General features: G+C 36.3%; 1 protein-coding gene across 1 annotated transcript in view; it reads left to right on the forward strand.

Annotated features, from left to right (window-relative positions):
- The window catches only part of LOC125234054 (sodium channel protein para-like), a 128,454-nt gene that overhangs the window by 23,813 nt on the left and 81,848 nt on the right, over window positions 1-22,793 (forward strand). The window contains 1 exon segment of the mRNA XM_048140232.1: window positions 16,709-16,825. The gene's annotated coding sequence lies outside the window, so the exon portion shown is untranslated.

Consider the following 22,793-nt stretch of genomic DNA (forward strand, 5'->3'; position numbering starts at 1 on the left):
GCACTTTGAGTGACAACAAGGAAGGGTTAGAAATTTGGCCACGTATTAACCTAAAGAAGAATTTTACAATGGACAAATTCCTTCTGCACTCTAGTGAAGTACATTTTACCATTTTGGGCATTCTCCGCTCCGTTCGGTTCAACATGCTACGAGCAATTAAGTATTAAGCTTAGCATAACTTGATCCTTTGAGTCCCTTTGCGAACACAACCACACATAGGATAGTGTGCGTGTGGATTGAGTGAGCACCTTCCGAAAATAAAATAAAATATGCTGATCATTTAGTAAAAGTTCTAAAACAATTGTAAAACGAATCTCTGAATTTGTAAAAAGATAAATAAAAAGATACAGTCATTAACATGTGCTCACTCAGTTCTCACAAACTACCAACGAAAACAGTGAATGTACTCATTTAACATATAATATTTATATACTAACATTTAGTAAAAAATATGCCAACCTACCTCTATAAATTTTAGATCACCTAGTTACGTATTTAATTTTTTACAAATAGTTTCTTATGCTCACTCAATCCTCACACTTTTGAAAAGCCGAATTTTGATGATATAGGAGGTAGGGCATAGCGAATGATATTCCGCTTTGTGTGGTAGGGCACAGCACAGCGGATATCGTCTCGCTCGAATCTAGAGCAGAGCCCAACTGGGGTAGTACCTCCGCCTTACAGAAGACCACAGCCAAATAGCACTAGACCCTACTCATAGTGTTGTGTTCCTGTCGGTGAGTAAGGCTGCCAGAGCTCAACGGGGGTGCGGTGTGCTGATGACGGAGGACTTACGGAACTAACTTGTTCCGTTTATTGTCCTTTGAGTCGTCGGCAACCCGAACCCTCCTTAGAACTTGTACACTCCTTTTTGCTGTGTACTTAACACAGCAAAAGGGAATGTACAAGTTTCTAATGGGGTGGCAACGCGCATGTGACACTGTTTGAGTTGCAGGCGTCCATAGGTTACGGTGACCGCTTTACATCAGGCGGGCCGTATACTTGTTTGCCACCGACGTAGTATAAAAAAAAAAAAAAAAAAAGAAACCAGAAATCAGGAGCCGACATAGTGTGGTCACCCTACATGATACATTTGTATGAGAAAAGTTACGTCTGAATATCTTTAAAACCAGACAACGAATATAAAATATTAGATGGTGGATATTTAGTAAAAATTTTTACTAAATGTTGAAGTACTTTCGAGTGTCTGTGGTGCTACAAATCTTTAGATATTTACATTTTTAACTTTCTCAAAACGTGTGGACTGAGTGAGCACTTACAAAAATTTATAAAAAAACCTGACACGTTAGTGGTTTGTTTTGTATTTTACAAATTCCCATTTCACTTTTACTAAACTATACACATATAATAGCGGTCTATATCTTATGTTTTTCATCAAAATTCGGCTTTTCAAAAGTGTGAGGATTGAGTGAGCATAAGAAAGTATTTGTAAAAAATTAAATACGTAACTAGGTGATCTAAAATTTATAGAGGTAGGTTGGCATATTTTTTACTAAATGTTAGTATATAAATATTATATGTTAAATGAATACATTCACTGTTTTCGTTGGTAGTTTGTGAGAACTGAGTGACCACATATTAATGACTGTATCTTTTGATTTATCTTTTTACAAATTCAGAGATTCGTTTTACAAATGTTTTAGAACTTTTAGTAAATGATCAGCATATTTTTTTTATTTTCGGAAGGTGCTCACTCAATCCACACGCTCATCATAGGATAAACTACTTGAATGTTGTCGTCAACATTGACTAGTGAATAGAGGCTGTCCCCTAGAAGCCGAAAAGGATGTGGCCATGTATTAGAAAGGCTGTCTCCCTGATTGGTTGTCATAATTTGGTTTTGTCTTTTCTGTGCGGGTGTTTATTATTTAGTCTTTGGTAAATTTGCTGCGTCGCAACTCGCAACCATAGGGAACTTGACTGTAGTTAAAATAAAATATTTTATACCATGCACGAAATAAAGCATGAGATAATTACTTATAAGAAAAACATGGACAGAAGTTATTTTTAAACCCAATTTCTATTTAATAAGTCAGGTAGAAATATATAAAGTACCTAACTGTAGTAGAAACATATAAATTCCATATTAGCAAATCGTTAAAATTTGTTTTGACAGTTCTTAAAAAGAAGCTGATTTGACTAGGAGGCAAGTAGCCTATTGAAAGTCTCGTGATCAAGTTTTAAGGCCAAAAGGCCCTTCAAAACAAAATAAAAGAAACCATTTCCAATCCTATAACCTTCGCTCCTTTGTCGGCTTATCTGGGCATAATTACTGGAACATTCCGTGCACTGCCGCTTTTTGCGGCGACACAGTTGTTGCGATGCGGCACGCCAGAACTAGGTCATTCGGTTTCGTAGAACAGGTGCTGGGGCCGCCGTGTCTAGTGCCACTGCACTTTTCATTTCAATGCACAATATAGGTGAGCCTTGCTCAGACAAACAATAGTTATTTGTTATACAAGGGGGCAAAGTTGTATTTTAACGCCGAGTGTGGAATTGAAAAACGAGCAAGTGAAAGAACTCTATAGTTGAACCACGAGCGAAGCGAGTGGTTCGAGAATAGAATCCTGAACTTGCGATTTTTTTAACACACGAGAAGTAAAATACATTTGCACCCGAGTGTAACACAAAACTTTTCCCCTAACTGTAGTGAGGAAACTACAACGCAAAAAATGCGTTTATCACTGCTTCCAGGAGTTCCACAGGTGGTAAATCATCTTAATTACTAGATTCACCTACTTTTATCAATTTTAAAGCAGTTAATTTGACTTTATTCAAGGTCAAATTACTTTACCCACTAGTGGATAAAATGCGTTTTTACCCGCTGGTATTAAAGGACAAAACAAGTGTTTCCGAGGTAGTGAGGGGAAAAATATTTTTTATATAAGTCTTTACTATTCCTATGTGTTCCATTTCGTCTGTACCTAAAGCTTATCTAAACCATTTATTGTCTCCTAATAATATCATTAAGACTATAGCCTCAGGGATATTGAATAGGCTTCAGAGAATCTTCAGTTATCAGAGAATTCAGATCCGATAAACCTTTGTTTACCTCTGGGGTAATTTCAGGACAATGACATGTTTGTAATTTAAGGTTTAACCTTTGTTACATAATTCAATCTGCATGAGACAAAACTCATTTATTTTGGCAAGGTTTTATAGAGTACCTACTATACAAAAGGTAAAATTTCTGATTGCTGCATATTGTTTTCATTAAACATAAAAACATGCTGCCTGCTAAATTGCGTATAGAGTTACATCGATTTTATTCATTTCCTTTGTTCCTGTTTCTTTATTAGCTCCCATTTTCACTGCTTACAACTTGCCACTAGCGGAATATTCTGGTCTGGCCTACAATTATACCGATATTGTTTAAAATATTGTAAGTTTGGCTACGCAGCTGAACCAGTAACTACTTAAAGGTGCCTAGGTATCAATTCGCTCTAAACGAGACATTTATCAGCATTTGTTTACTACCATCAAATTATACTCCTAATATCGCAAGCGCGCTTCCAAAGAAAAGTGTTCACACACAGAAATAAATCCGTGCAAGATCTCGCGGGAACAGTGTAGGTGGTACATAAATAGACCGTGTAGTGGGTGCATTAGCTAGCAGGTGGAGCGGGATTCACTCGGAAAGCCACAATAGCACCTCCGAGCCCTCGGCGCCTTAAAACAAAGCAACGACGAAAATAGTGTCTAATCGAGATTGCCAGAGGGATCCGCAGAGGGATCGTCGACACGCTTTTACTTTATTTTTCGCCATTGTATTACTGGAGTAGGCTTTATTCACTTACTTCAATAATAGGGCTCATATAGTAAAAATACAATATTAGAAAGATTGAATGCCTAAAGACACAGGTTTCGTTGTTGAGGTTTGAAACTAATGAAATTTTGAAGTTTTACTTTTGTTGACGGTAACGGACCCAATCATGGACAGTTTAAGAAAGAATTTCGGCTGTTTTTGATATTTCACTTATAAATGTAAAAATTCTACCGCTAAGCGTGTTAAATCTTGAATGTCCTATCCTTCTTTTACATGTCAAGCGTATTGCAGAATAGATACTCCTATTGGTTTCTTCATAGTTAACAAATTAAAACTAGGTGTTTTTTCTCCAATTATGGACGGCAGTTCTCCAGTAATGGATCCCCCATTATAGACAGTGAAATAAGTTTAAAATTTTACTTTTAAAGCCAACTGATACTCAATGATTTAATTTTATATACCATAAATAAAATTAGTTGGGGTTATTTTAACATAGGATTGTTTCTTGTAAATTTTGGTTTTGTAAATTATTCCTTGTCCATCATAGGAGGTACGCAGTTTTTCGGTTCCAGTAATGGACACTCGCAAAATAACGCTATTTCTTTATATCTTTGGAGCAACAAACTAGTATGTTTTATACCTTATCTCGTGCTTAATGCAGTAAGTAAAACTCATTCAAGTTTACACCGAGTATTATTTTTTTATTATTTTATACATGAACTCAACTCTCTTAGCAACATTACTAAGAATTCGTCTTGATATTTTTTCAGAATTTTATCTTGTCGCCAAATCCTTCAGAAATAACCGAATTGATTAAAACTTCAAAATGAAACAGCTCTACAACTCTAGTTTATGGTACATTGCCGTCAGTTTTTAGAACCTAATTTTAGATACTTATTTTTAAGGATTTGTGTTTTTCTGTCCATAATGGCATCACCGTCCATTATAGGGATTGATTCCTTTCTGCTTTGGATGAAAACAATAATTTAGACAAAAAATAATTTACCTATGTATTTTATAAGAATTAGACTGTGACAAATATCGTAAGTAGGTACTTATTTTGGTATTCCATAGCGCGTATTACGTGCAGCTTCATTATGCGAGTTGATGCCGACTACAATAGGTACCATCGTACATACGATGTATTTCGATGAAATTTCTAAGTTTAACTCAGGTTGTATTGACCCCGGACATTAACTGTAAGTAATACTTTATTAGTATTGAGATTGAACGCTATCGTTATATAGCTTGCGGCACATTGATCGATCTGACGTGTTCTTTCGACTTTGTATTTTATTTTCTAGCAATTCATCATGATTGATCGGAGCCAAGTCTAACAATGCATTTAAATATAAAGTCGGTGAATCAGCTTATATCAGCTTACCTTTAAAAAAATCAACTATAGTTAATATATTATCAAAAAATTCAAATATATGATATCAGCTAACTTAAATTTAGGCATTTTGGTTACCTAATAAATATACAGGGCTCTCGTTTCAAAAGTTTACTGCGGCTGCTGCAACGCTTTTTTAAATAAGATACAGCGGGACAAATCTCGACTGGGCCTGTACCTTACCTATAAAATAGAGAAGAAAATCAAGATGGCCTGATCATGCGCGGATCCAGGGGGGGGGGGGGTCATGGGGGTCATGACCCCCCTGGAGCCTAGGTTGGTCATACAAATAGACCACGTGACCCCCCCTGGGGCCTGGGCCTTTATACCACGTGACCCCCTCCTGGGCACGAAGCTGGATCCGCGCTTGGGCCTGATGGGACTTTCAGCAAACATACCTTACGTACCTACTTAAACGGTGTTTCTATAGCTTCTATTTACCGGTACGGAAGAGTCAATTTGCGCTAACGCCCAGTGAATTGTTGACCGAGTCGATCGATGACGCGCGACTGAAGTCGGTAACTTGCCATAACCTATAAGGTAGCTTCATAGCTTGTGCTACACCGCCCCACAGTGCCGGATTATCCGGTGCAGGACTTGTAACAAATCCAAGTTTTCAAGAAGCCAAAAATATTTGGAACTATTGTACAGTCAACCACTGTAGAACTATGTCACAGTGACATTAGAAATCAGATTGTAAGAAATCTCTTACTGCTTGTCACTTTGACATGGTTGTAGAGTGGCCTAGGGTTCAATTGGTTGACTGTACCAGTCATAAGTGAGTAGTAAAACTTTTAGGACTTAGAAGAAGCTAATATCCAGTGATATTTATAGCTTGTCCTTATTGGTCACATGTTAAAGCCTCTATTAATAATATAATATTATTTTTTTATTGCTGTTAGTTGATAATCGATTTACTCTAGTTTAAAATTTAGTTTTGTTTATTTTTATTAGTCTTAGATCTACATCAAATCCAGACAGAAGTCATAAATTGTTATTAAAGTTACAATACGCCTGAATTACGCTCAAACGAACATGTCATAGCATAAATAAATAAATATTATAGGACATTCTTACACAGATTGACTGAGGCCCACGGTACGCTCAAGAAGGCTTGTGTTGTGGGTACTCAGGCAACGTATAATATATAAATACTTATATATTATACGTTGAATATATAAATACTTATATATTATAATATATACATAGAAAACATCCATGACTCAGGAACAAATATCAGTGCTCATCACACAAATAAATGCCCTTACCGGGATTCAAATCCGGGACCGCGGCGTAGCAGGCAGGGTCACTACCATTTTCTGACTGGTCACTATCATTTTCGTTTCTACTATTCCTGATTGTATCGGTATATACAATTAGGTAAAATCGAAAAATCGAAAATAGTAGGATCAGCGACACAGTTTCGTTTGCGTTAATAGATTCGAATTCGAATGTGCGAAAATGTAGTCTCGTCTGGACATGTGTGCAGTTTAAAACTAAATACACAAAATACATTTTTAAATACTAGAAAACGTAAGTTAGGTAATCTAAATACATAGCATACTATTTAGAACACCCAATTTGCATTTTCTAAATTACTTGACAAAATAACTTCAAGATGTAGTTTCCAAATTCCACCAATAATAAGTATTCCACCAAGTAAGTTAATTTTCAAACGCATGCTGCACCAGCATCTGCTGAGTGCGGCACAAGTTAATTAGTTCTCCTTCGCCCATATGCATAATGTTTATAATATATTATTTGTATGTTTATTTGTATTTATATTTGTGTATAAGTATACGTGTAATGATATGAACGTATTATTTATGTATTATATTGATTGTATGTACTTATAAATAATATTGCTATACTTGTCAATAGTTGTCATGCTTTCTAAATTTATTTTTCTTACTGCACCCACATTCGCGAATTTCTGTTTGGCCCTATGGTTGACTGGAAGAGAATGCCTCAAGGCATTAATTCCGCCATTTGTACTTTTTTTTCCAATTGTGCAATAAAGTTTAAATGAATAATAAATAATCCATACTAATATTATAAATGGGAAAGTGTGTGTGTCTGTTTGTTTGTCCGTCCTTCACGGCAAAACGGAGCGACGACTTGTCGTGATTTTTTAAGTGGAGATAGTTGAAGGGACGGAGAGTGACATAGGCTACTTTTTGTCTCTTTCTAACGCGAACGAAGCCGCGGGCAAAAACTAGTAATAATATAAAGTTACTGTATGTATGCATAAAGCGTGTAAGTATGTAAAGCCTTCAAAAGTGATGTACGAGCAACGCGAACAAAGCAACAGATAGGCATGTTTGTGGAGCGTGATGGGCACGTGTCAGTAAGATCCGTAAGCCTTTATCCCAAAAATGTGCGCCGTGGCCGTGGCAACGAATTCTGCAAATAACGTAAATGCTCTTATGTGCTAAATTGTTTCATACGAGTATATTATGTGACTTTTTTCTAATAATACCTACATCACCATCATATTCAACTGATTCCACAATAGATTCTCATGTTGATTACTATCAAGTCGAACTGTAAAATGAAAACATATTAAACTAAGAATCAACTTAATTTTATTACTACCATACGGTTTATAGTATGATTTTTTATTAAATCATTTACTTATGCACATGTGTGTGCAACACAATTTTACACATGTGTGTGTTTTGTAACTGTACCTTGCCAATAAGCACTTTAACAGAATAAATTTCGTTGTATTCAGACAGCATAAAATGCAACAACTATCTTATGTCTATAACCCTCACGATCGTATTAGATCGGTTTTAAAGGGCTAAGATACGGTTTATAATAGTTCGGTTTGGTTGTCACTAATCGGTGATTGTACCTACCTAATCGACAACATGCGATTTTATCCACATCAACGCAGAATCTACACGAAATATCAATTTTGTCAAATCGAATAAAATTGCACACCTTAGTGCGTTTTCACATTATCCGATCCGATATCGGGTGTCGGAAGGATTTCAATGGAAAAAATCCAAGATGGCGCCTGTAATGTATGGGATATCGGTCCGACATCCGATATATCCGAATAATGTGAAAACGCACTTACGCTATCATAGAACTATGATCATAGACAACATGCCGTCCTTTTCGTCACGTTCGAGGAAAAGAGAGGCAAACAGACCTAATAGTCAAGAAGATAAGATATACATACCTATGATAGTGTACTATCGGCCCAATGCTAAAAACGAAGTGCCTCCCGTTGTCTCCACAACGTGGCTATAGGTACTGTTACCTAATGGGGTATGTGTGTGTTCTAATTAGCGGCATCGCATCGGTACGGTACCCGGAGGAGAGGAATTCGCGCAATGGCGCCGCAAGGCTCATAATTAGGCCATGAGGTGAATTCGACATCGGCCTTCATCAACAGAATTAGTGCGTTTTCACATTATCCGATCCGATATCGGACCGATATCCCTTACATTTAAGCCGCCATCTTTAATTTTTGTCTTTGAAATCCTTCCAACATTGATGTAAAAACGCACTTAGGCCGAATTCAGTAAAGCCAAATAGAAATTAGACACAAACAAAGTTTACAAATATAATGTACCAAATCTTAACAAACGGAGCTCACTGCCAATATTTTTTTGCCGAAAAATGTAAATTTTATTCAATAAATAACATAGTCGATATATTTATTTGCCCTGTCCAATGATGTTAGTGAGTTACCTTATGAGTTCAAATTAGAGGGGTGAATTAAACGTACAACATATTACCTACACAGAAAATAATAGGTACCCATAATTACAAATATGTCCCATCATTTATCATTTTGTTCACTTAATTCCATTCATCTACAAAAATAACCCAGTTGTTTATTTTGCTTCTACAAAATCAGTGCAAATGTTCAGAAACGTTCAAAAATTGTATTCATTTTTTATCCTTATTTTCTGTGTCGCAATTAGACAATTCATTTAATAATTTTATAAATAATTTAATTCACTTTTTAATAATATTTCAATAACTAATTTAATTCAAAATGCAAAATGTACAAATTCAATAATTATTCAAATGTTTCTAATATTCAAATTTTAATTTAATAATGTTTCAATCAATTATATTCAAATTGCATATTTTTTAAATAAATATTCAGTGCATTGTATACATTTAATCTTAAGTCAAAATCTGTTTATTCATATTTCATTAATTTCATTATGGCAACTTTTAATTCAAATTTGATAGCTTTTAGAGCTTTCAAAAACTTACGGTTTGTTCTGTTCGTTTATTCCGCGCTCCAACGACAATTCACAGTGTCACTTTCTTTGTTCTTCTCATATTTATTCACATTTATACAATTTGGAATCCACATCCATGTAATTTGGAAGCCAGGGTCCTTACGAAGCCTCTGAATTGCAAGAAGACAAGGCTGTGGCACCGAGTCGAGCTCCATCAATTCAACGGACTTTCTTCAACGAAGCCGTGGGTCATCCAGGTTGGCGTAGGGCACATTCAGCTACGTGCCAGTTCCGGAGCTGACACTCATCGTGTCCCATCAGTCAGGATCGACGAGTGTACCCAGCATTCACCGGACACACGGAGCATCCCACTGCAGTGGGAATTCACCGTAACCATCAGACAGTTACGGAATCCAGCCCATCCAGCACCAACCAGACCAATTCAGGAGCAATCCAGTGGAGAACAGCGGCAGTCATCCATATTCATATTCAGGAGCAGTCAGCGCAGAAGGAGGAAGCACGAAATAGTGAGATCGTTCCTTTTCCTTCTATTCCATTCACATTCCTTTGTTCTTTTTTTTGCAATTGCTCCATCCATTCCTACATTTCAATTATATTCATATTAACAGTTATTCTATCAAATTCACATAATAGTAAATTCATTGTTTTCATTGCCATAATTTGGTCAGTACACAGTAGATATTCACACTTATTCACATAATATTCATTTTTGTAGGCATATCCTAATCTTCAACACATTCCGTAGCAATAAATAACATTTATATTCACAAATACACTTTTAACTTCATACATAACCTTTATACATTAATCACACATTCATTTCAATAATTCATTATCCTAATTTTCATTTTAAACACTTTTAATCTCACGCGAACACGTTTTTAGGTCAATTTTATGTCTAACTGCAGATTGCCGGTAAGGTGTAAACAAACTCATTAAGTGATTACATAACCATCAGTGCATCTTATATCAGCGTTGCATTTAAGTTTGAGCGCCTGATACTTTTGATAGCAAATTTTATTCATGACATTTTATATAAATTTATTTTCTTAGGCAGTTTAATTAATTTATTATGTCACAATGTTTTTTGACCAAGATTTACACAAACTTAATCACAAGCGTGAGGTTATTAGAGGCAAACTTACGGCCTTTCAGCAATTTACTTCACATTTGGCAGCCGAGCCACAGTTAAGCGATTTACAGCTTGCTGAATTAAAGCTACGGTTTGATAGGATAGGACATATTTATGACGAATTCAATTCAATACAGACAGATATTGGGATATTGTCTGAGTTAACAGTCGAAGGGGATATCGGAGAGGAGGAAGCTCTCTTTGAAGATGCCTACTTTGCAAGCATGTCGTCTGCACAAGTATTGATTCAAAGATATTCAAAGCCTGGTTCTACTATCAAAGTGTCGACTCGGACTTTGAAAAATAATGTAGATGACAAAATACATAATCTGCAGTCTATATTTCATACACAGGTACGCACATCTGCACCTGAAACTCCCACAGATTCAATTGTTCCCAGGCACAGTTTAACGCCAGAACAAAACGCTTGTGAGGAGCAGTTTCCGAAAGCTGATCCTGACGAGCAACCCATACAGTTAGATGAGTCGCCTTCAGTTCAGGGTACCTCATTTCAGAGTACTTCAGTGGCGTTTTCACATATTGTTCACAAACACAACCCCGATCGTGTGGTGGGAAGACCGAGCAACCCCGTCTACGATCACATCCTTGATGGTTCAGGGTTGCTCAGTTCCATGGTTCGTCGTCACCAAGTATACATCATGATATTCAAATATTACCGCCTCACATTCTTTCATGCAGGGCCTCTATTGAACAACAAAACGGTGCAGCTCTTGATGGGCACCATATCAAGAGAGCATGAGGTGTTACAGGATTCACCTATTCATTTACACCGGTTATACACATTCACATACATCACTGATTCAGATAACGGCAATTCTTATTCAACTTAAATTCAGTCCTATTTCCTTCCCTTCCCATTTTCTCATAGGGCGATCCACCATTTTCATGCACATGCACAGATTGCAGCCTTCAAGTCTTCACCGGTTCGTGGCAGCTACACTTCGGAAGGCATCCATGACAGCGATGGCATCGCACGGGTTCTCAACATCATCTACCCTCTCCCTGTCAACACATTATTGAAGTCATAGACTCCAAGGCGGGAGCATGTTCAGAAACGTTCAAAAATTGTATTCATTTTTTATCCTTATTTTCTGTGTCGCAATTAGACAATTCATTTAATAATTTTATAAATAATTTAATTCACTTTTTAATAATATTTCAATAACTAATTTAATTCAAAATGCAAAATGTACAAATTCAATAATTATTCAAATGTTTCTAATATTCAAATTTTAATTTAATAATGTTTCAATCAATTATATTCAAATTGCATATTTTTTAAATAAATATTCAGTGCATTGTATACATTTAATCTTAAGTCAAAATCTGTTTATTCATATTTCATTAATTTCATTATGGCAACTTTTAATTCAAATTTGACAGCTTTTAGAGCTTTCAAAAACTTACGGTTTGTTCTGTTCGTTGATTCCGCTCTCCCAACGACACTGTACCACTTTTCTTATTCTTTCACAATTTGGATTAAAACCAGCACCAAACTACAGTCCGCTTATTATTTCTACCACCACTACGAAGACCTGAGATCAGCGAAGATTATCTACAAATATACATATTTTAAATTTTGAACAGGCTCATCAAAGGTTGCATAAATATCTGACACGCTCTTATGGCTCTACAAAATAAGAATGTGTCAGATACTTCTATGGTATCTATTGTGTAATTAATACGAGCGTACGGACATGTGGTGGCATTCCGGACAGAGCGGGCAATGGAGTCGCCTAGGTACATTTTGTGATTAAAATAATAACGATTAAATGATTTACCTAAAACATAATTATTACACTTTTATTTTACTTTTTTATAAAGGCGTCGGACCGTCGGTGGAATAGTCTCGAATTAAGCCCGATATGCTGGTTTTAAATACATTTGCCAGACTATATTAAAATCATCATAAATAAGAGTTTTGAATGATTCACGCTTATTTTCATTAGACTTATATTGACCGGGATATAGACCGTGATTACCTTTTTGATTTCTGTCGAGCTGTCGACAAAAATCAAGAAGGTAATCACGGTCTATATCCCGGTCAATATAAGTCTAGCATCATAAATGTTTTAGGGATAAAACAAAAAAAAATCAGACCTTGTATCAGATATTGCTTAACAATACTCTCGGATCATATTCTCGGACTCGGAACATATTCATACAAAAATGATTCTCATGTCAACATTTGAACTAAATTATAGGTCTCTTTATAATTAACGACACAGTCTTTAAAAGTAAGAGAGCAAGAGAAATAGATTTGAAAGTACCTAAATATCATATAAAATTTTAATTTATTTATTCAATCAAAAAGTTAGTAGATAATAACGACCACTGCCCGCTCTGTCCAGAATGCCACCGCATGTCCGTATGCTAATTATTACTGGTAACCAATCGGTACCATATTCATCTCCCGACTTCGTCAAAGGTGAATCTTGAGCAGCAAAGTTTCCATTTTATTCGCCGTGCCGTAGCATTTGCATCGGTTAGATTTCCCAGAGCTCGCCGGTATCGATCTAGCGGGTTTGTTCACCCCACGAGTGCGATCTACCACTTACGCTGAATTATGAACAGAACGTCGCAAACGATGTTTATTGCGTTCTGTCTGCTTTATCTACACTGAAACAACATTCTATTTCAATTAATTTTGTAACATTTCTGTGTGTCGTAAAACCTTTAACAGTTAACTCCAGTGTTACCTATAAAAACAGCATCATAGTTTTTACATCCTGTAGGACAATCTTTTGAGTGAATCTCCGAGAGGAAATTCTAATGCTCGATATAATATATGCCTATTACGGCATTAGACCGTTCGGTTAGTTGACACATTATTGTCTCCTCTTGCTTTTATGACGTACCGAAGTTAACGGTGATAGAGTGATATATTATAGGTATTATATTATACATTATACATACAATATTCTATTATTCCTAATATTATGACGATCAATTGATTAGGTATCTTCCTGGCATCTTACTGCAGACTATTCTTTTATAAGTATGTAATATGTTATGCATTTATACTCACTTATATTATCATATTTTCTAAAAATAGGTTGCGTATTTACTAACTGCTTTGTTCGTTATTGTAAGTCACACCCTCACACCCGAAGCGAGGCAAATTCAAATTAATTACCAACATTACCATAGTAGGGATTTGGGTTAGGTTACGTGTGAATTAACGTATTAGTTGGGATTGGTACGATAAGAGTACTTATGTACATACACCAAAAGTTATTTACCTACTGAATGCTGTGATCGATGGAATCAGGAGTTACTTTGCTTAATCAAAATCTAAAAAATTACTTTGCTAATTCTTGAATAGATAATGTGCTAGTCAATTAGTGCTAACACGTTATACATTACCTACTCGTGTGCCTTTTACAAGCAATTAATGTGCAATTAGGGTGGCAACGCGCATGTGATACTGTTTGAGTTGCAGGCGTCCATAGGTTACGGTGACCGCTTTACATCAGGCGGACCGTATGCTTGTTAGCCACCGACGTAGTATAAAAAAAAAAAAACACCCTGCCATGGAAAAAAAAAACTAGGTACTTGTCATATCGGAAAGCGGCAACAACTAGGTAGCAGGTAACTGCTAAAATTATAACTCTTTCACATTCAGACATAAAGTAATTTTCACCACACCAACTGGTAAAGGCATTCTTTGCTATTCGTAAACAGATAGCAAAATTGCATTTTATCCACAAGGGGGCAAAGTAATTTCATGCAAATTTTAACCCGATGTCTTAATATGTCTGCTAGATTTTACCCATAAATGATGATTTTGAATCAAAAATATTGAATAAATTGATGAATTTGATTTATTTTGATGTTTTATAGTCAGTATTTTGTTCGTGTTGGTGTGGTGAAAAATTTTGTGTTTCACTCGGTGGCAAAGTTTGTTTAACCTTCGTGCCTTGATACCCTCGCAACGCTCAAGATTCCACTTTTTGAACCACTCGCTACGCTCGCGGTTCAATATTGGAATCTTTCGCTTGCTCAGGTATCAATATTAGCACGTGCGGTTAAACAACTACTTTGCCCCCTTGTAAAACAAATAACTATTTTTTATCCCAGCGTAGCGGAAGTTTAATACTTTTCGATATTAAATCTCACTTTCAGCTACTCAACCATTGAAACGTCGTCCGCAGATAGCTTTGCGTCTACATTGTCGTTTCTGTCCAACCAAAGGTGTCATTCTAATCCCCTACCGAGCACGAGCGAGTCGAGTATTGAAATTTTCCAGTATAATTACGCTCTGCGGTTGCTCAAACTTATTACAGTCCTTAAGTCCAATGTATACCGGTTCACTCGAGAGTTCGAATAGTTGTGCTTCTGCAACAAGGCAGTGGGAAGCGACAGACTTGCGGCCGCCGGCTCGTGAATGGGCTGACACCACCATGATAATGAGCTCTCAGTGCATTCAAATAACTAGACACTGTAGACAGTGGAGGTGTATAACTGGAACGTCTGGAACTTTCAAACTACTGGGCTGTACTGCCGCTTACTTGCGCTTTACAAATTTTCAAGCATTGTATGGTATCTGTCGGCCCGATTCGAACTTGAATGTAACGTTTAAAATACCTACATAATAGCTGGATCAGAAGTGCAAAAAGATCACTTTTGAGTTTTGACACTGACATGTTCGACTCATATCGTATTAAGCGACCTAAGTGAGTGTTTATACTCGTAGAAGTATCTCGAAGTATTTCGATAAGGTGGGCCAAATATTACCATAGAACGAACGATTACAACGATACGCGTCAAAGAAAGAGGCCTTTGCCGTTTTATAATCGCGCCGCCAACAGTTACCTACTCAAGTTTGTCATCAGTACATATTTATTTTTCATTGAATACTTGGATATTTCATTTCAATTTTTACCTTCACTCTTGACGGGTTTTAATGAAATAAAATATGCTATTATAAATCGCAGTTTCGACACCTCTCACTTTAAAAACTTTGATTAAAATATCTTACATTCTTATAGGCTTTGTAATGACAAGGGCACACAACATACCCGAATGTGTCTTGTCATGTGTGATAAACTTCCAAAGACGTTAAAAATTGAGCAACCTTTTCTTCATTACATTGTGTATCTAGTATATAGAGGACGACCCGCCCTGGGTCAATGACACTTTAAGGGCAACAAATGAAAGGAGCGCTTCAGATAAAGAACGCGAACACGGTGGAACATTCGAGTCCTAAGCGGGTGTATATAACAAATATCTAAGCTGTATACTGTAGGCAACAGTAACTAAATGAATATGATAAGAAATCAGTTTCCCTATGGGATCGTATCCTACCGACTGCGCCAAGTAATAATTTTTTTTTTGCCGCTATCGACTTGATAATTTCAGCTATTTGTCCCGCACACTTCACGATATGTGTTGTTTAATATGGCGACCCTTTACTGTATAGACAACATCGACGTGGCGACGAAAAAGTTAAACAGTGAACCTTAATACTTATAGCATCGCGGCTCCTCGTTATGGGAGACGGAATGTTTCATATCTGTCTCCGTCGTGTGATATTTGATAGTAATTGATCGCCGCCGAGTTTTTTCCGGTATATTTTAGTTCGGATTTATCACAAAAATAGTCTCTAAAGTGTAGGAAGTAGGTAAGATTATGACTTGCATTTATCTCCTACAAAAAATCTTTAGTCATTACCAAGTTCACTCGCGAATCCTTCCATTAAGGTTTTAATTAATCACTGTGCCGTATTAAGTGACTTATTGTGCGACAAGAAAAAGCTTTGCATGAAGTCGATGTAACTGTAGAATTAATTTTCATCACACCAACTGGTAAAGGCTCTTGTATAAAGACGAGACTATAAGAGTTTATCACATAGTTTTGCGTCCTTCGAACAGTAAAGCCGCGTTTTCACTTAATGTTCTGAACAGTACTGAGCAAGCATTCGTGTGTTCGTGTACCGATAAAGGTATGGAAGTCAAGTGTTTTGATCTGCGCACGAACGAACGAATGTTCGCTGAGAACTGCAAGTAAAAACGCAGCTTAACATATTTAAAGCATAGTATTGTTCTCCCTGCTTTGCCACCAGACACTAAGTTGACTCAATTAACGGAGCAATTCTATGAATACATTAATTCGTTTCTAAGATGGTGATATCGTTGTTACAGAGGCGGCAACAGAGGCAGATGTGCGCGCGCGCCGACAGCCAGCAGCGCGCGCGGCGTGCGGGCGTCGCGGCCATCCAACCGCGCGCGTTCTAGACAATACCCTAAGCACTATATACGGTAAATATATTACTTATACCAAGAACGATTTAATACTGGACTGATAAAGCCCATACAAAAAAGCGTATCCCTGAAATGTATGGGCATTTTTAGCTTAAAACTAGATTGCGCTGTTTTGCAGCCTGAAAGTGGCCAAAATCATATTTTCCCAAATATTTTTGCATGGTTTTATTTTTTATAAGAACAAATGACATATTTCTTTATTTTAAGATCATGATATTACGTCAATACACATTTTGAACAAAATAAATTTGTAGGCATCATCAGTGTAGTTATGATAGTATTTAATAGATGGCGCAAAAAAATCGATGTACGATTCTTAGTATGAAGTCCTATATAAATAATCCTTGCTATATATAAAACATAAAATCTGAAAATATGTGAGGGCGGATCATAGTAGTCGAAAAGTAGACTTAAAAATCGGAAAAAATAACCAGCTTCGGAGGATGTGATATAGGCTCAAAGTAGTCAAAGTAGACAAGCACAGTACAAATTTTACATAACACTGAAATCTCTATTGATGACTGATTACTACAACTTTACAAATAATGAAATAAAACTTTACAAATAATGAAATAAAATATTTAAAAAATTACTATCGTGGGACCGATGACCACTGGATCAATAAAACCAGTGCTCTTTCATCTGAGCTACCAAGACGCCAAAGAACTTCTGTTTTAGTCTGTTTGGAAAGTCAAGAGTCGTGAAATGAATAGGGTCCAATTCATAATTCTCTTTCTTTGCCATTTATTTATTTATTTAATAATAACACTTAAAAAAAATCCATACAACAAATATCATAAAATAGGCAATTAAAAAGAAAACTGAAAATCTAAGTCTAAAGAGGGCCCCTGAGGCATAGTGCCCAAGATGCTGGCAGCATTTCCTCGCTGAATTGCAATACTTATACGTTAAGCGAGAAAGCTGCCAGCTCCTTTTTTCCCTGTAGTATTCGTTAGCCGCTTCGCCAAGTTCTTGTATAAAATCCGGGCACCCGGACCCCAAAAGGCCGTATTCTCTTTCTTTTAGATCATAATTATTTTTAAATAGTGTACGAGTAATATCACGAAACTAACTATATACTTTTTATAAGTTCTCATGAACACCACGAACATACAATAATATTGGTAATAAAATAAATACGAGCAATAATGAAACCGGTAGGTAAAAAAACAACCAAGTCTCCCTGAACTAATTACACTCACGGAACAACCCCGACGTAATCTGTACGCAGGCTTGCCAGGCCAAGGTTAGACAAAGGGCGAGTCTCCTGTGGGCTCCATTCAGGCATTCATGGAGATACTCAAATGCGATTCTGTTTTTAAGACAACTCTTAACACTCCTTTTATATTTGTTTCTACTCGTACTTTTATTTCTTACTAGCTTTTGCCCGCGGCTTCGCTCGCGTTAGAAAGATACAAAAAGTAGCCTATGTCACTCTCCGTCCCTTCAACTATCTCCACTTAAAAAATCACGTCAATCTTCGCTCCGTTTTGCAGTGAAAGACGGACAAACAAACAGACATACACACTTTCCCATTTAATATTAGTATGGATTTACAGGGTCGTGCACGGATACATAAAACCCTATATTTTAGATGTCAAGACAAAAGTCTTTAATCTATTCCCCGAAAATACAGTACGTCTGATAATAATGAATTATTCGAATAATATTAACCAGAAGAGAATATTGAATATTGAATTATGATTGAAAAACATCAAAATGTGTTAAAATATCTTCAATTAATCTTAATACCCAGAGGCGGTTTCGGGGTCAGTCGATCCTCCTTAAGGAATTATGAAGTTTGCCACGCTCGAATGGCATGGATAATGAATAAGGAAGTAAAATGCGATGAACGGCCAGTCCGTTTATCTAAGGGACTCTAGGGTATCGTATTTTTTTAAAGGACTTTGATGTTTCTATGTGTAGAATTGACTATCAAAGATGAGCAATACATGAGCATGAATGGGAAGAGGATCCATATATTATTTTACGTTCGCCCATATCCGGTGTCAAATAAAGAGCACCTATAAAACTTTTTTATTTGACTTTTATTAGAAAAGTCGTATGTAAAAGCAAACAACATTTTACATTTAATCACGCTTGACTTTGGAAACGTGTTGGATTATTTACAGTTAATGTATTTATAGGAAAAGAGTAAATTTCCTTGAAGTACAATGTACCTGTACTTACATTTTTCTTAGAGCATCATTAAATTACTTTTTATTATCTACTTATTATTAATTAATTACTACTAACCATAAATTAAACTAAGCTAACAACTTAAAATTACAGACAGAGATGGCCTATGACGTTTGCAGTATATCTGCATTGGATCACTATAGACAGCTGTAATTAAAGATCTTATACGTCTCTAATGACAATACGAAACAAAACATTTTTAATAGACCCAAACTCATGAAAACTAGTTACTCAGAAAATACTTTTTAGGTCAATTAACTTAACCAATATACATTTAATTAACGTGGTTATGTAGCAAATTACGAAAGCCCAAAATTGCTGCAGTTAAATTGGTTACAACTGGGCAGGGTTATTGGATTGCTTGAGTTTCACATTCGCGTGCTGTAATAAACTTTCGGGTCATTCATTACCTTTTTCACGTGGCTGTACATAAAATATGATGGGATTGACGGTAATGATCGCCAAGACACGTCAATGACGCGTAAATGTTTTAACTTGACCCCGAAATCGGTAGTAACTGCGCGTAATCCTAGGTCAAATACGCACATGGAACTTTATAGTACTTACTGAAGGCTATGTTCCGGTCTTAAATGAAAGAACTTCTCCTTGCACTTTGTTTTATTACAATGCCAATCTCATACTGAACAGTTTGGGTTACAATCACAGTCGATATTAACAATACAATACACAAATTCCTAAAATTATCACAGCTTGGTTATACGGTTGCTTTTTCTAGTTTTTCCATAATGCCGATTATGTCTTTTTTTCACGGTGACATCTGTCAAGATTTATGCGGTTCCCGCCTAATGTTTTATTTTTTTAAAAGGGCCAATCTTATTCAGGCACGTTTATATCTACCGATAATTTGATAAAGGCCAGTATACATATAAAATCAATGAAAATTATGAACTCAATGTCGAAAGCTAACAGCTCGGCCTTCCTGTGTAAGCGAGGCCCTTCGCTTAGGACCAGTTGCATCACCCGCAGACAACAGCTAGCAGGCACATCAACGTCTCGCAGCAGAAGTCTATGGACATTACCATACAAAAATATTACAAACGTTTAATTCGTTAACAGACGGATTGGTGCAACCGATCCCTAGGTTGTTGACATAACACAAACCTACTTCCTATGCCTACTAGTGTAGAGATCAACAGTGGTAATGATAACATATCATTGAACATTGCTTCTAATGATAACATAACTTCAATAAAAGTTACGAGTTTCAACAATAGAAAACTATTCAAAAACATAAATTAACAACAAATAAATCAAAAGCTGCATGTTTCAGACAATAATCATTCGTCTGATACAACGATAATGGTAACATACCTAATCCTCCAGGTGTTGACATGCTTGTTAATGATAACACAACTACAATAAAATTTACGAGTTTTGACAATAGCAAACTTATCAATAACATCAATAATAACAATAAAAAAAATCAAAGGCTCCATTTTTCAGACAATAATACGACTATACAACAGTAACAGGAAGAGTGCAATAAGTACATCGGCCATCCTCGTTGTTAAGCGAGTCCCTTCGCCTTGAGCATTTCTCAGTGTCACGACTGAAACTACGAGTATCAACTATCAATTAGATAATATGCTTAGAAATCAGCGATAAAAAAAAAACAATGAATTTGTACCTACTTATTAAATTTTGCACCTATAGGCATACCAACATTGTCATTCAATTTTACATTAACAAACAAAAATAGATCATAAGATATAACAAAACCGATAGTCGTAAGTATGGAATAATAATTTAATCCGAAACACAACAAGAAATTTAATCCAATAAACTTAACATGTATAGCGTAACTACTGTCATAGAGTATATAAAAAAAAAAAATCTTTATTCAGTTGATTGGCCAAAATCGAACAAAATGCTCAAATCACACATTTAACATCCATTATATTTCAAATAACGTTGCCAGTATCTGTTTTCCATACAGTCTTGTACAAACACACAAGAAATATAACTATCCGTGGGTCACAAACGACTTAATAATAAAAAAAAAAACTTCTCGTCCATTTAATTGAAATCGCTCAAAAACACCCGCATAGTAATGAGATATTGAAACTAATTATATCACAATCAAAATATTAATAATTTAAACAATCTCTATCACACGCACATCGCACAACGCGAATACTACGCTAAAACGTTACAAAGTAGTGGTTATCAACTAAACACTCTCTGGAAAATCGTAAACACCGTCACGACACGCGTCTCCAGCAAGCGACAATGCAATCTGGACTCGTTAAAAGATAGCCGGGACGAACAATACACATCGCGGAACCGGTTAGCTAAGATATCGATATATTTTTTTTATCTGCTGCAAATACTGCAAATGCACCTATCGCTCGCCCGGAACTGACTAATGAAGTACCTCTTACACATTCGTTCACCTCAAGTCCCGTTTCCGTTAAGTTATCGGTCTCGGTTTACCTTTGATGAGTTGTATAAAATCATATAGCGACAAATATTGTTACAAGAAAAACACCTGTGGTATATATGTATATGATACCTCAACTATGTTGCTAATGCTCAAAGTTGGACTACCTAGGCCTAGTTCAGTTAACTAACATTTTTTTATTATCAAAGTAGGTATTTACCCACCATACTTAAAAATGTAACAGTCGTTCCCGTTTATAAAGGCAAAAGTCAGAAAGATGAGTTGAGGAACTATACCTAGGCCAATAAGTATAATTCCCACTATGGCCAAAGTTTTAAAAGCGGGAGTGAGTAATCGGCCGCATAACTTTTTAGAAAAGTTTCAATTAATACACACAAAACAATTTGCCTATCGACGAAATCGCTCATGTGTCTCAATTATTAAAGAGAACCATTTACATGTAACCATTGTCGTTTGCGACATGACGAATGCTTTTGACCTTTGCAATCACAACGTCCTAATCAAAAAGTTTGAGCACCACGGTCCAGGTGCCTCTGTTTTAAAGTTCATGGCCGATTTCTTACAGGAAAGACAGCAATCCGTTGTAATAAATAGTGGTGCGGTAAAATCTGACTGTGGTTCTGTAGATATTGGGATCCCCTAGGGCTCGTCCATGGCCCAATCTATGCTTTCTAATACAAATGTATGTTTTTGCTGACGACATACTAACTGCTCCGAACAACGATAGCTTCAAGACGTCAATCACCCGTGACGTACATAAACTCCTAGTACATTGGTTTCGTTAATGGGCTCGTCCTTAAATGTATCAATAACTCAGGTTCTCCACTTTAACCTAGGAAGGAGACCGCCAGTAGTTACCATGAACAACACAATCCTTCCGCACGTCACCTCTGCCAAATTTTGAGCGTTACCCTCGACCAATTGCTAAAATGGGACACCCAAATTGAATTAGTATGCACGCACTAAGTTAGCAGGAATCTGTTTCGCACCCAAAATACTGTCCTTGTTCTTCCTCAAGCACAAACATATAATAATATAATATAAGCTTTTATTTTCTTGATAAATATTTACAGTTATGTTTTTTTTTATCTTCTTCATCATCTTCATAAGGACCACCCTGAACGGTAAAGCCTCCTCCAATGCTTTCCAGCATTCTCTTCCTTTTGCTACTTCTGGCCAGCTGTAGCCTACTATTTTTTTTTTATGCCGTCGCTCCATCTTATGAGTGGTTTTTCACTTCTTCTCTTTCCCTGGGTTAGCCACTCGCTTACCACATTTGGCCAGTGTCCGTCCTCGGTTCCTTGCGTGTCCGGCCTATCTCCATTTAAAGCGTAATACCTGCTT

The sequence above is a fragment of the Leguminivora glycinivorella genome, chromosome 15 (genome assembly GCF_023078275.1).
Source record: "Leguminivora glycinivorella isolate SPB_JAAS2020 chromosome 15, LegGlyc_1.1, whole genome shotgun sequence".
Classification (NCBI taxonomy): Eukaryota; Metazoa; Arthropoda; class Insecta; order Lepidoptera; family Tortricidae; genus Leguminivora; species Leguminivora glycinivorella.